A 12631-nucleotide genomic window follows, 5' to 3' on the forward strand; every position below is an offset into this window, starting at 1 on the left:
TTCCGTATCATGGTTGTGGTACTAACTAATAAAAGCGCTGCCTAAGTCTAATGTTTACGTGTACTAGTACGGTTTTCTTTTAAGTTTAACCAACCTTATATAAAACTAAAGTAAGCTCCCACACGCGCACTCATCAATATGCCGCCGCCACCGTTGCACATGCCGGCGCCCGCCTGCTCCAGCCAAAAATTTCTCGTCCATCACCGCCGTGTCGCCGCCATCCCTGTGCCATGAAGCCGAAGGATCGCCCGCTCACGTCGTTCGCAGTCCCTCCTCGCAATGCCGCCGCGCTGCTAAGCATGCGAGCAGCTGCTGGAGCCGCGTCTATGCACGCAGCGTACGAAGAGGAGGATGAGCGCATGCTCCAGCACGCCGGCGAGGAGGAACTAGCGTGTCGTTGCCGTCTCCGCCCGCGCGGAGGAGGCGTGCATGGTGGCTGTCGCTGCGGAAGCCGGTCGCGCGCGCGTCGAGCCCGCAAACCGGGTGCGGATGCGGAATCTACCTTCGAGACCTTGAATGCCATGTGGATCCTGCAATCTGAAGGAGCAATTTGGGTCAGTCGACTCATATGAGCCGTTTGATGCAACATGGATGGCTAGAAGGGCTTCTTCCACCTCTTCTGTCGTCTTCTTCCTTTGCTCCGTCGAACTTCTTTCACAAATCGACTGACCCAAATTATACTACTAGTACGAACGTATTAAGTATAGTAGGAACACGAAGATACAAGCAGTAGTACCAACTACAAGAAGAACAGTAGTAAGACATAGTACTAGTACTACTGTATGTACTAAAGAGTTCAAATAACGAGAAAGAACATACTAAACATAGTTCTGCTGGGGCCTCAGCACAACGCACCCTTGAAAATAAACTAAGAAACTAGTCTGCTTGACACTGCACTAGAACCAGTCTGAGCGATGGCACTGCCACCTACTCGGGGTCCGAGTCCACGTCCTCGACTTCGTCCTCGTCCCTCTTCCTCTTCCTCTTCACCGACGCTTCTTCGCTTGAACCGGACACTGGGCTCTGCTTCTTCATACAACCCTTGTAGATATTTCAACAAAGGTAGGCATCCATTGCTGCGTACATGATGTGATCTTCATCTAATGTCTTCGACTCCCATGCATGATGAGACTCGTGATGAGGTTTCTTCAGTTTAGCGTACGAAGGATCAATCATGGCTGCTGCCAGGGTCAGCATTGAAGGTTGAGAGGAGGACACCAGGCTTGCCTTCTGGAGATCGAAGGGCTGGCCTACAACGAGATCTATCCAATGCAGGACATCCCTGTCGTTCGTAAAGCCTAAAGTAGCGAATTTCACTCATTTGTCCTTGAGGAAGTTCTTAAAATCCTGGCACTCAACGTCGGCATGGCATATGTGGTAGACCAAGAAAACATTATGTACGCAAACCTGGATCACGGCGGGCTTCTTCCTCTCTTCGTCCTTTAGATCCTTCTCTCGTCCCAGGACTGTGGGTAGGTAGTGTTAGTAGTCTACCAAGTGGCACCTGGTACAAGTGGGCTTGGGACAGACTAGGCACAGTGGCACGGTGTACCAAGTGGCACCCGGATGGTGGGCTTGGGAACCCTGCTCACATCGTTTGGGGCGGTGAGCGACACCCGGCCGGATCTCCTTGCGGATGGAACCCGAATAGGCGATAAACCTGGACGAGAGACTTGTGTGGTTAGTCAGGTCGTGGCCGACACCCTCGCCGTGCTTCCGCTTGAAGGTTGCCGAGTACATGTCGTGTAAATAGCGGTAAGTGGTGAGAGCGTGTGTGAAGAAGTACACCCCTGCAGGGTTAATATGATGTATTCGAATAGCCGTGTCCGCGGTAAAGGACTTCCGGGTTGCATGTACAGTTCATAGACAAGTGAAAGTGGATACCTTAAAATGCGCAAGATAAGCGTGAGTGCTATGGATGGCGTTCTCGTAGGGAGACGGGAGGGGTCCATAGTGGTGTATTGATATGGTGAATATGTGGACTCGTGTGCGCCACCTCAAAGAGGTACTTGCAGTCGTAGTTCAGGATAGCCACCGAGTCAAAGCTGGCTTGCTGCAGTTAAACCCCACCATCCCCTTGTTGATAATGATGCATATGTAGTTAGATCTGATGTAAGTCTTGCTGGGTACATTTGTACTCCCGTTGCTTAATTTATGTTTTTGCAGAGAGACTTCAGTCTCGCTAGTAGTACCGCGTGGACTTCGACGTTTAGCTTGTTACATCAGCTACGATCTTGTGCCCTCGGCAGGATTTGATAGACAGTCAGGCTTCTCAGCCTTTTTCTTTTGTAGATGTCTGTACTCAGACGTGTTAAGCTCCCGCTTGTGCTTGACTTGTATGCTCTGATTGTTGGGTCATGAGACCCATGATTGTAATATCTCGCTCCTCGGAGCCTATTGAATAAAATACTTGAGTCGTAGAGTCATGTTGTGATGCCATGTTGTATTTGCACATATCGAGCATATTGTGTGTATGTTATTGAAATGCTTGGTATGTGTGGGATCTGACAACCTAGTTGTTTATCCTTGGTAGCCTCTCTTACCGGGAAATGTCTCCTAGTGCTTCCACTTAGCCATGGTAGCTTGCTACTACTCCGGAACACTTAGGCTGGCCGGCATGTGTCCTTCTTCGTTCCTGTGTCTGTCCCTTCGGGGAAATGTCACGTGGTGTCTACCGGAGTCCTGTTAGCCTGCTACAGCCCGGTTTACCGGAGTCCTGCTAGCCCAGTTGCTACAGCCCGGATTCACTCGCTGATGACCGACACGTTCGTTGTTGGGTCATGTATGCCTGTCCCTGTAAGTTAGTGCCACTTTGGGTTCACGACTAGCCATGCCAGCCCGGGTTCTTTGTCATATGGATGCTAGCGGCACTATCATATACGTGACCCCAAAGGCGCAAACGGTCCTGGGCCAGGTAAGGTGGCACCCGTGGGAATACCGTGCGTGAGGCCGCAAAGTGATATGATGTGTTACATGCTAGATCGGTGTGATTTAGGATCGGGGTCCTGACAGCTTTGGTATCAGAGCTTGACTGCCTGTAGGATTACCAAGCCAAACTGGTCGAAGTTGAGTCTAGAAAATCTTCAGTTATATAAGGGAATTGATTGTGGGATGGAACGTAAGGCTCTTTTTACTCCTTATACCTTATGCCCTTCCGATCCGAGTCATCTTATCTTTCCTACGGGGTTAAGGAACTAGGCTTTCTCTTCTTTCTATCAGGATCATGTGTTACTAATCCGTAATCCTATAGGATTGATGGTTCTAAGCTTGAGTTAAGTTCCTACTATCTTCTGTATGTTCATAGTTGATCTCAGAACCTTGATATTATGCTTCTGAGTGGTTATGCTACCATTTTTGTAGCATGTCCCAAATCTTTTTGAGCATTTACAGCCGTTATGCTGTCTGAGTCATCCCAGGTTTCTACAATATTCTAATGCATTTGCAAATCCCTTCCTTCTATTTCTGATGTCTCTTTGGGCCAGTTTGACCACACTAATCGGTGAGTTCAGGTACTCTATTGCCTTGACATATATGTTGGAATTATGATTATGGCCCTAGGTGTCTTGGAGTATTACCTAGTAATCTAGCCATGTTTTGTGTTCCAGTGTGATTATCCTGGCCATCATTCTCGAAAGCGTCCCGTGATGCCATTTAGTTGGTAGTTTTTCTATTCCTGGGCTTCTGACCCGAGATTCACTCTACCTACTTCATGTTGTTAGTGTTTGCTAGTTCCTTTAGGAAATTAGTAACCTTTGCAATAGTCCTCGAAGTTCGTGGTATTTGCTTCTTCCAAATACTATGAACCCCTTTATGGCAGAAGTTTGTTGGATCAAAAGATCACAACCAGAGTGCTCTTGATGAGTTCTCGATTCCATGTTGTGACTCTGCCAGTTCTACCTTTCTGCATGGGTTATCCGAAAGAAACATGTTGAACTTGTTCGACATGCTAATCTATGCATCCACAACTTAGAAAATCATATGTTCTTTTGAGTTGTCCCTCTTTAGTTGTTTTCTGGCCCTTGTCTACCAATTGATAGTCAAGAGTATGCGTGCAATCGTTCATCGATGCCTATTATTCTTGTGTTCCGTCAAGCCATTCTATCCCAGAATGACTAGGAGAAATGAACTCCAGTACCTCATCCATATCTAGCATTGGGTCAAAGTAGTCATACTCCGCAGATCAAATACTAATCCAGTTTTTGTTATGTTCTACCCTGAAGTATTACCCTCTTTATGTCAAGAAAGTCATAGGAATTACACATCATCTTATGAATTCTTGGTGCAGTGATACTTCTCGCCATCATTATTCATTTCTCGGTCCCCGTGTTGTTGAACCGGAATGCCGACAAGTGAATCGCGATGTGTGAAATCAATACTGCTAGCAACCTTGTTGCTTGATAGTTAAAGGACAATAATTTCATTCTTAGCGTGTTGGTTCTTGAATCATCATTCTAAGACTGATCGTGCTACCTAGTCCTTATTTCGGTGCACCCTTCGATTGATGAGTTGGGATTTGGTCAAATCCTCGCTCATTGTTCATATTGTCTTTCCCTAAAAAGCAAGATTGTTCTCGAGCTTAATAGCATATCGGTGGTTCGTGATTTTTTGATTATCTTCTCGGAAGTATCACCAGGTTGTCACCTGACCGCTATGTTGAGTTCGTGATCAAGTTGGTTTCGTGTAAACCACCCCTTATCCAAGAGTCTGTGTTGGATACCCCTGAGCTAGTTGGTTAAGCTAAACAACAACTTGGAGAGTTGGAAGATAAGAGCTTGTCTGACTTGGTTCATTTTAAGGGATATCTTGTATGTGTGTTAAAGAAAGTTGATATTTTCATCGACTGGCCCTCGTGATCAGTTAATGGACCTATCATTTTATCCAACCTTTGATTTGAGTGTGGGCTATTTTCAAATCAAATCAGATGTTCGTAATGTTGTCTTATTCGTGGTTGGAGCCTCGAGCATACACCATTACATCTTTTGGTCTGACCAATGCTATCACCTTGTTTACCTAGTCGTGGAATTCCATTTTATGGAAATTTTGATAAATTGTTGTTGAGCCCATCGACAACATCCTTATCCTCTCCATGATTTTGTAGGACATCTAGCTAGTGTTGGAAACTTGTGTAAGCATTTCTTCGTGTTTCGTTCATGAAGCATATGCTTGGAAAAGAAGTGACTTCCTCTAATTCATGTGCATTTGATGCAAGTTGCCGCCATGAATTCGAGAAGGCATGTTTTTTTACCTCCTCTGGAATCATCCCAAGTCAGTCATGCACGTGCGAAGTATACTATGGCTTGAGAGATTAGCTACCTCCATTCTATATGTGTCCCTAGCACGCCAAGCCACTGATTGATTTGTTCAGGGAGAATAAGTTCCTTCTTAAGAGCATGCCTTATGTAAGGACTCCGATATCCTCGTTGATGGTTCCCAACCAGAACTCAGTAGTGTTTTATTGTAAGACTACCATGTGATCATGTCTGTCTGGGACAGCGTGTTCACATGTGTGTAGCAGAACCAGCTCATGTTTTGGAGCTTGCTATCGTAGCTCATTTCCCGAGAATCTCGCAACGTCATCTCATTGATTTGTGTTGCAAACTTTCATTTTCTTTCTAGACTCGATGAGTCTGGAATATCCTGACACCAACCAGATTTGAATCTCAGGCAGATATGATGGTTGGAGCATTTTCCAAGAAATGTAATATTGGTCTCTCGATAACCGTTAAAGTGGATGTCGTGGCCAACACACCCAGCCGGAAGACTTATTATTGTTGTATCTTTATTGAACAAAGTTGGCCACCTCCCCATGAGGATTTCGTAGGATTTACCTCTGTAGTTAATCCTTAAGGATTCCTGAGCTCCCGAAGTCCGACCTTTTACTTGATGTTTCTAGGTACCAAACCATTTTAATAAATGGGTTGCACTAGCACATCAAGGGGAACATTAGAAGCCAAGTGCTAAATGTCTCTCGGTCGATCATCCAGATTTTGTCCCCTTGGCCCCGCCAAGGTGAAATCTGAGAAGGTGTTATCTTCCTTTGCATCTGCATCTTCTACCAGCATTCATCATGGTAGTACGTTGTGTTGCCAGGATCCTTGACACGGATATTGGTAAAACCTTGATGAATATGGAAATGCTCAAGTTCTTGAGAGCACGCGCAAGCGCTAGGTGTTATCATCGGCACTAACCGGGATTGCTCTCAACTTCCTCGGTTATGCTATAACTTTTCAAACAGTGGACTCACTCTCCACTGTTGAGCTTCTCCCCAGTTACTAAAATCATCCCCTGTGTTGTTTTCAACAAGGTAATCCACATCATCCATTCTAATCCGGGTATGCCATTCTTCTGAACCCCTCCAAATGGTCGCTCAAGAATTACCTTAGGTTGGTATAAAGAGTTTCAATGATCTCTATATCAAAGGTAATTCTTTTTGCCACTTAGGGTAATAATCTACAAATCGCCCTCCTTTAAGATGTCTCGTTATGGTATCATGATAGTTCAACTCCCCGCTACGTTGACAACCGATCACCACCTTCTTAAGTGTGGAATTGTTATCTACCTAGTGAACCTTTGACATCTGTTCCACTCCATCCCTTTGGATGAATGCTTCGTATCTCAGCTCGAGAGATGTTTCAATGACTCACCCCGTGAGTTGATCCTGAGGTGTTCGATCCTTGAGAAGATCAATTCTTCTAGAGTTTTCCTTTCCTCTTCTTGTCAGGTTAGTTGGAGTTCTCAGAGCAAGACGTCGAGACAAAGATGAGGTTCAAATGAACGTTCTTATGAAGTGCCACCTAGATCGTGAAGATTGCGTTAGTTGCGTTTCCCCTTCATTCTACCCTATGCTTGAATCTCGGGACGAGATTCTTGTTTAGTGGGGGCGAGTTGTCACATCCCTAGTCCTGGTACGCACTAGGCTAGCCCTTTATGTGTGCATCATGTTTAAATTTTCAAATGAACTTGAAATGGGGATTGTTCAAACCCTAGCACCAAATGAATTCAAATAGGCTCAAATAAAATCACTTCCAATAAACCCAAAGTGACTTTAGGAAAAGTCCATCATTTTTGAAACTAGTGAAAACCTCTGACAAAAATTGGTGCATATTTTCCCTAGGTCATTTCAGGTTTCTGGATTAAATCATAAGTATTTGAATTGGAGCATCTAATGGATATAAATATTTTAAATGCTTCAATAATTTTGAAAACATTTGAGGGCTGTTAGTAAACATTTTAAAAGTGCCCACAAATTTTCTCAGGAGTTTTAAAAATGGTTTAGTATTATTACTAAATCAAAAACAGAAAAGCAAAATAGAAAAGAGGAACAATTATTAGAGAGAGAGAGAAAGGTTTACCTGGACTTACCTGCAGCCCACCTAGCACCCCATCTGGCCCAGCACTATGGCTGAGGCCCAGCCCAACTCCCCACCGTCTTCAACCTCTGCCAGTAGGCAGAGGCGTGTCGACGCCAGCGCGCCCGAGGCCTCCACCTCCTCCCTCCCAGCCTGCCTGGCTCCTCCTTGATGCACCATGCGACGCCACGCAGCCCCTGTCCCCTCTCCTCTCTCCTTGGACCTCTCTCCCTCCTCTTCTCTCTCCCTACTACGCCACCGAACCCGCCCATCGCCGCCGTTCGCTGTTGCCGCGACCACCGCCGTCCCGACGACACCCCGAGCAGTCTACGAGCTCCGCCCCGATGCCGTCTTCCTCCTCACCGATCCTCAAGACGCCGGAAGCCCCTGGACGCTACCAACATCGCCGTTTCCCTCGTCAGCCACCGGAGATCACCGCCGCCCGTACGTCGCCTCCGACGCTTCCTCGAGCCATCCGACACCGCCAAGTGAAGCGCTGTGAGCCACGCAGCTTTTCCCCCTGTTCCCCGTCGCTCGTTCGTTCCCTAGTCGTACCCTCCACCGCACCCATGAGCTCATCGCCACCGGCCATGATGTCGCCGTCGTTCTAGCCACCACAGCTCGCGCCTGAGCGCGTCAACGCGTTCAGTGCCTTCCTAGCAGCACGCAACTCCCACTAGCTCCTCCTCCCGAGCATCCCAACGCCGAGGCCAAACTAACCCGAACTCTAGCCGCCACCTCGCTCACCACCGCCGACGCCACAGCTCACCCCAGCTCCTCTCGCTTGCTCCATCAGATGCACGCAAACCATAGCAACCAGTAGCCGCAAACCACGCGTGAATTGGTGCCCTGTAGCGGCAGCACAGTGAACCTCCGCCGTCGGGCTGGTCGTCGCTGGCCAAAGTCCAGCGATGGTGACGTGGCCCCATCATTAGCGCTAACCACTGCCACCTAGATCACCCACAGACGCTGACAGATGGGCCCTAGTGCCCACTAATTTTGTAATTAGACTAATCCACTAAGCCCACATGTCAGGTTCACTTTGCTGACGTGGTCATTGACCGGACCCACCTGTCATTGACCCTGGGCAGCACTGTGTCACTGACCAGTGGTCCCCACTGGCCAGGTTTGACCCGGGGCAGCCCTGTTGACCCTGCTGAGGTCAGCATGACGCCATGCTGACGCAATATTCCTTTTCTGGGATTTAGTTTATTTTCTAAATAATTCAGGAAATTCCAGAAAATGCCCAAAACTTCTAAAAATCATAGAAAATCAACCGTAACTTAGAATGAAATAAATTATATATGAAAAATGATCAGAAAAATCCATTCTATCCATCTGTACCATTTTCATGCATGTTAGAACAACTTATGACTACTGTTTAGGACAATTCAATTAAATGGCATGTAATAAATCACATATGGAGTTTGAATTTGAATCAAACCAACTTCATTTAACTTGCTACTAGTTGCATTAGCTCAAACCACATCATATTGCCATGTCATGATCATGCATCATATTGTGCATTGCATTGATTGTGTTCTTTTCTGTGTTGCCGGTATTTGTCCCCTCTTGATAGACGTGATATCGACGATGAGATCGATGACACCGATGAAGAACTATACTATCTTCAGAAGTGCCAGGCAAGCAAAACCTCCTTGTTCATTCTGATACAATTCCACTCTCTCGCTCCTGCTCTCTTTTAATGCATTAGGACAACACAGATTCAACTGTTACATGCTGCGGTAGTTGAACCCCTTTTCCTCTGCATGACCTGTCATTGCCACAATAAATAGATGAAACCCACTAGCATGAGTAGGAGTTGTTTGAGCCCTTATGTGCCTACTCATTCATGCTTGTTTGTCATGCCTGCTATTGCTTAGAGTTGAGTCAAGTCTGATTCATCGGGGATGAATTGGAGGTGTGTGAACATGTCCTACTGTGTGTGAGCTAAGTGTGTGAACACGATTTGGTAAAGGTAGCGGTGAGAGGCCATGTAGGAGTACGTGGTTTGTTGTCTCATTGCAGCCATCCTCAGGAACTGAGTTCTGTGTTTGTGATCCATGAACAGATATTACCACCCATTGGGATCCTTAATTGACTCTCTCGACTTATTAATCAACTTGATCTCTGCCCAGGAGTTGCAACTAGTTTCTGGTGTTTGTAGGTAGTGTTAGTAGTCTACCAAGTGGCACCCGGTACAGGTGGGCTTGGGACAGACAAGGCACAGTGGCACGGTGTACCAAGTGGCACCCGGATGGTGGTCTTGGGAACCCTGCTCACATCGTTTGGGGCCGTGAGCGACACCCCGGCCGGATCTCCTTGCGGATGGAACCCGAATAGGCGATAAACCTGGACGAGAGACTTGTGTGGTTAGTCAGGTCGTGGCCGACACCCTCGCTGGGCTTCCGCTTGAAGGTTGACGAGTACATGTCGTGTAAACGGCGGTAAGTGGTGAGAGCGTGTGTGAAGAAGTACACCCCTGCAGGGTTAATATGATCTATTCGAATAGCCGTGTCCGCGGTAAAGGACTTCTGGGTTGCCTATACAGTTCATAGACAAGTGAAAGTGGATACCTTAAGATGCGCAAGATAAGCGTGAGTGCTATGGATGGCGTTCTCGTAGGGAGACGGGAGGGGATCCATAGTGGTGTATTGATATGGTGAATATGTGGACTCTTGTGCGCCACCTCAAAGAGTTACTTGCAGTCGTAGTTCAGGATAGCCACCGAGTCAAAGCTGGCTTGCAGCAGTTAAACCCCACCATCCCCTTGTTGATAATGATGCATATGTAGTTAGATCTGATGTAAGTCTTGCTGGGTACATTTGTACTCACGTTGCTTAATTTATGTTTTTGCAGAGAGACTTCAGTCTCTCTAGTAGTACCGCGTGGACTTTGACGTTTAGCTTGTTACCTCAGCTACGATCTTGTGCCCTCGGCAGGATCTGATAGACAGTCAGGCTTCTCAGCCTTTTTCTTTTGTAGATGTCTGTACTCAGAATGTTAAGCTTCCGCTTGTGCTTCACTTGTATGCTCTGATTGTTGGGTCATGAGACCCATGATTGTAATATCTCGCTCCTCGGAGCCTATTGAATAAAATACTTGAGTCGTAGAGTCATGTTGTGATGCCATGTCGTATTTGCACATATCGAGCATATTGTGTGTATGTTATTGAAATGCTTGGTATGTGTGGGATCTGACAACCTAGTTGTTTATCCTTGGTAGCCTCTCTTACCGGGAAATGTCTCCTAGTGGTTCCACTGAGCCGTGGTAGCTTGCTACTGCTCCGGAACACTTAGGCTGGCCGGCATGTGTCCTTCTTCGTTCCTGTGTCTGTCCCTTCGGGGAAATGTCACGCGGTGTCTACCGGAGTCCTGTTAGCCTGCTACAGCCCGGTTTACCAGAGTCCTGCTAGCCCAGTTGCTACAGCCCGGATTCACTCGCTGATGACCGACACGTTCGTTGTTGGGTCATGTATGCATGTCCCTATAAGTTAGTGCCACTTTGGGTTCACGACTAGCCATGCCAGCCCGGGTTCTTTGTCTTATCACTACTACAAAAAGGGCTATAGATGGAATGGCCACTAATGGCGCACCTGTGATGTGGTGCGCCATTACTATATTCTAATGGCGCACCATGTCTCGGTGCGCCATTAGTAATATATTACTAATGGCGCACCTGGTGTGTGGTGCGCCATTAGTAGTTTTAAAAAAAAACATAAAAAAAAAATTTGTTACTAATGGCGCACCGTTGCTTAGTGCGCCATTACTAATTGACATAGTAATGGCGCACCACATCCGTCGTGCGCCATTAGTAGTTTTGAAAAAAAAGTAAAAAAAAAATTGTTACTAATGGCGCACCATGTCTCGGTGCGCCATTACTAGTTTTAACTAGTAATGGCGCACTTTCCACTGCTGCGCCATTACTAAGTTTTTTTCAAAAAAAAAATCAAAAAAATATCAATTTTTTTTATTTTTTTTTCAAACTAGTAATGGCGCACCGTGGATGTGGTGCACCATTACTAGTTAAACTAGTAATGGCGCACCACCCCATGGTGCGCCATTACTAACTTGCCCCAACACCGAATGCACCCCACCCCCACCCCCCGGTGGATCGCCTTTTCAGTTTAAAAAAATAAAAGAAAATGATGGAAATGTCAAAAAATAAAAGATAGTATGTTTCCCATGTGATATGTGCTCTAGTTTTTGGGGAAATTTACAAATATGAATTTCGACTTTATTTGCAAAATCTCTCTGGAAATTTGTAAAATGGGCATAAATTTTGCATACGAACTCGGATGAAAAAGTTTTTTATATGAAAAATCATCTACTCGAAAAGTTACATCCAAATTTAATCGGGGGAACCCCGTTAAAAATGTTCAAAATCCCCAAAAACCTAACAGAAAAAAGTTACGGGGCTTTCAAGATCTAGTGGCAAAAAAATTCAAAAAATTTCAAACTTACTAGTGGCGCACCGTGGATGTGGTGCGCCACTAGTAACAGAAAAAAATGGTTTTGAATTTTTTTTTGAATTTTTTTTCAAAAAATGATATGTAATATGATCGGGAAGTTTGAAATATTTTTCAAAATTTCATCACACTCATGAACATGAACAAAGTCCTAGACATCAACAAGGTATAACAGGATTGATATGCTAGATATATCAACAAGCGCCTGTGAAGTGAGCTGTTGTTGGGGTTGGATAGAACTCTGAAGTTAAGCATGCTTGGGCTGGAGTAGTGTGAGGATGGGTGACCTTTCGGGTAGTTTGACCAAGGAGTGCGATTTGACCTAAGATTAAGCATATTGACCCGAGATTAAGTCATAGTGAACTGAGATTAAGAAAAAATTGAAAAAATTGAAAAACAAATTTAAAAAAATCTGAAAAAAAAATTAAAAAAAAATTTGAAAAAAAAGAGTTACTAATGGCACACTTCTATGTGGTGCGCCATTAGTATACCAGATACTAATGGCGCACCGTGGGCTATACTAATGGCGCACTACATGGTGCGCCATTAGCATACCAGATACTAATGGCGTGCTAGTAATGGCGCACCGGTAGTGCGCCATTAGTAGGAAAAACCGGTGCGCCATTAGTAGGCCTTTTTCTAGTAGTGTATGGATGCTAGCGGCACTATCATATACGTGAGCCAAAAGGCGCAAATGGTCCCGGGCTAGGTAAGGTGGCACCCGTGGGAATACCGTGCGTGAGGCCGCAAAGTGATATGATGTGTTACATGCTAGATCGGTGTGACTTAGGATCGGGGTCCTGACATTCCTTCT

The sequence above is a fragment of the Triticum dicoccoides genome, chromosome 2B, assembly GCF_002162155.2.
Source record: "Triticum dicoccoides isolate Atlit2015 ecotype Zavitan chromosome 2B, WEW_v2.0, whole genome shotgun sequence".
Classification (NCBI taxonomy): Eukaryota; Viridiplantae; Streptophyta; class Magnoliopsida; order Poales; family Poaceae; genus Triticum; species Triticum dicoccoides.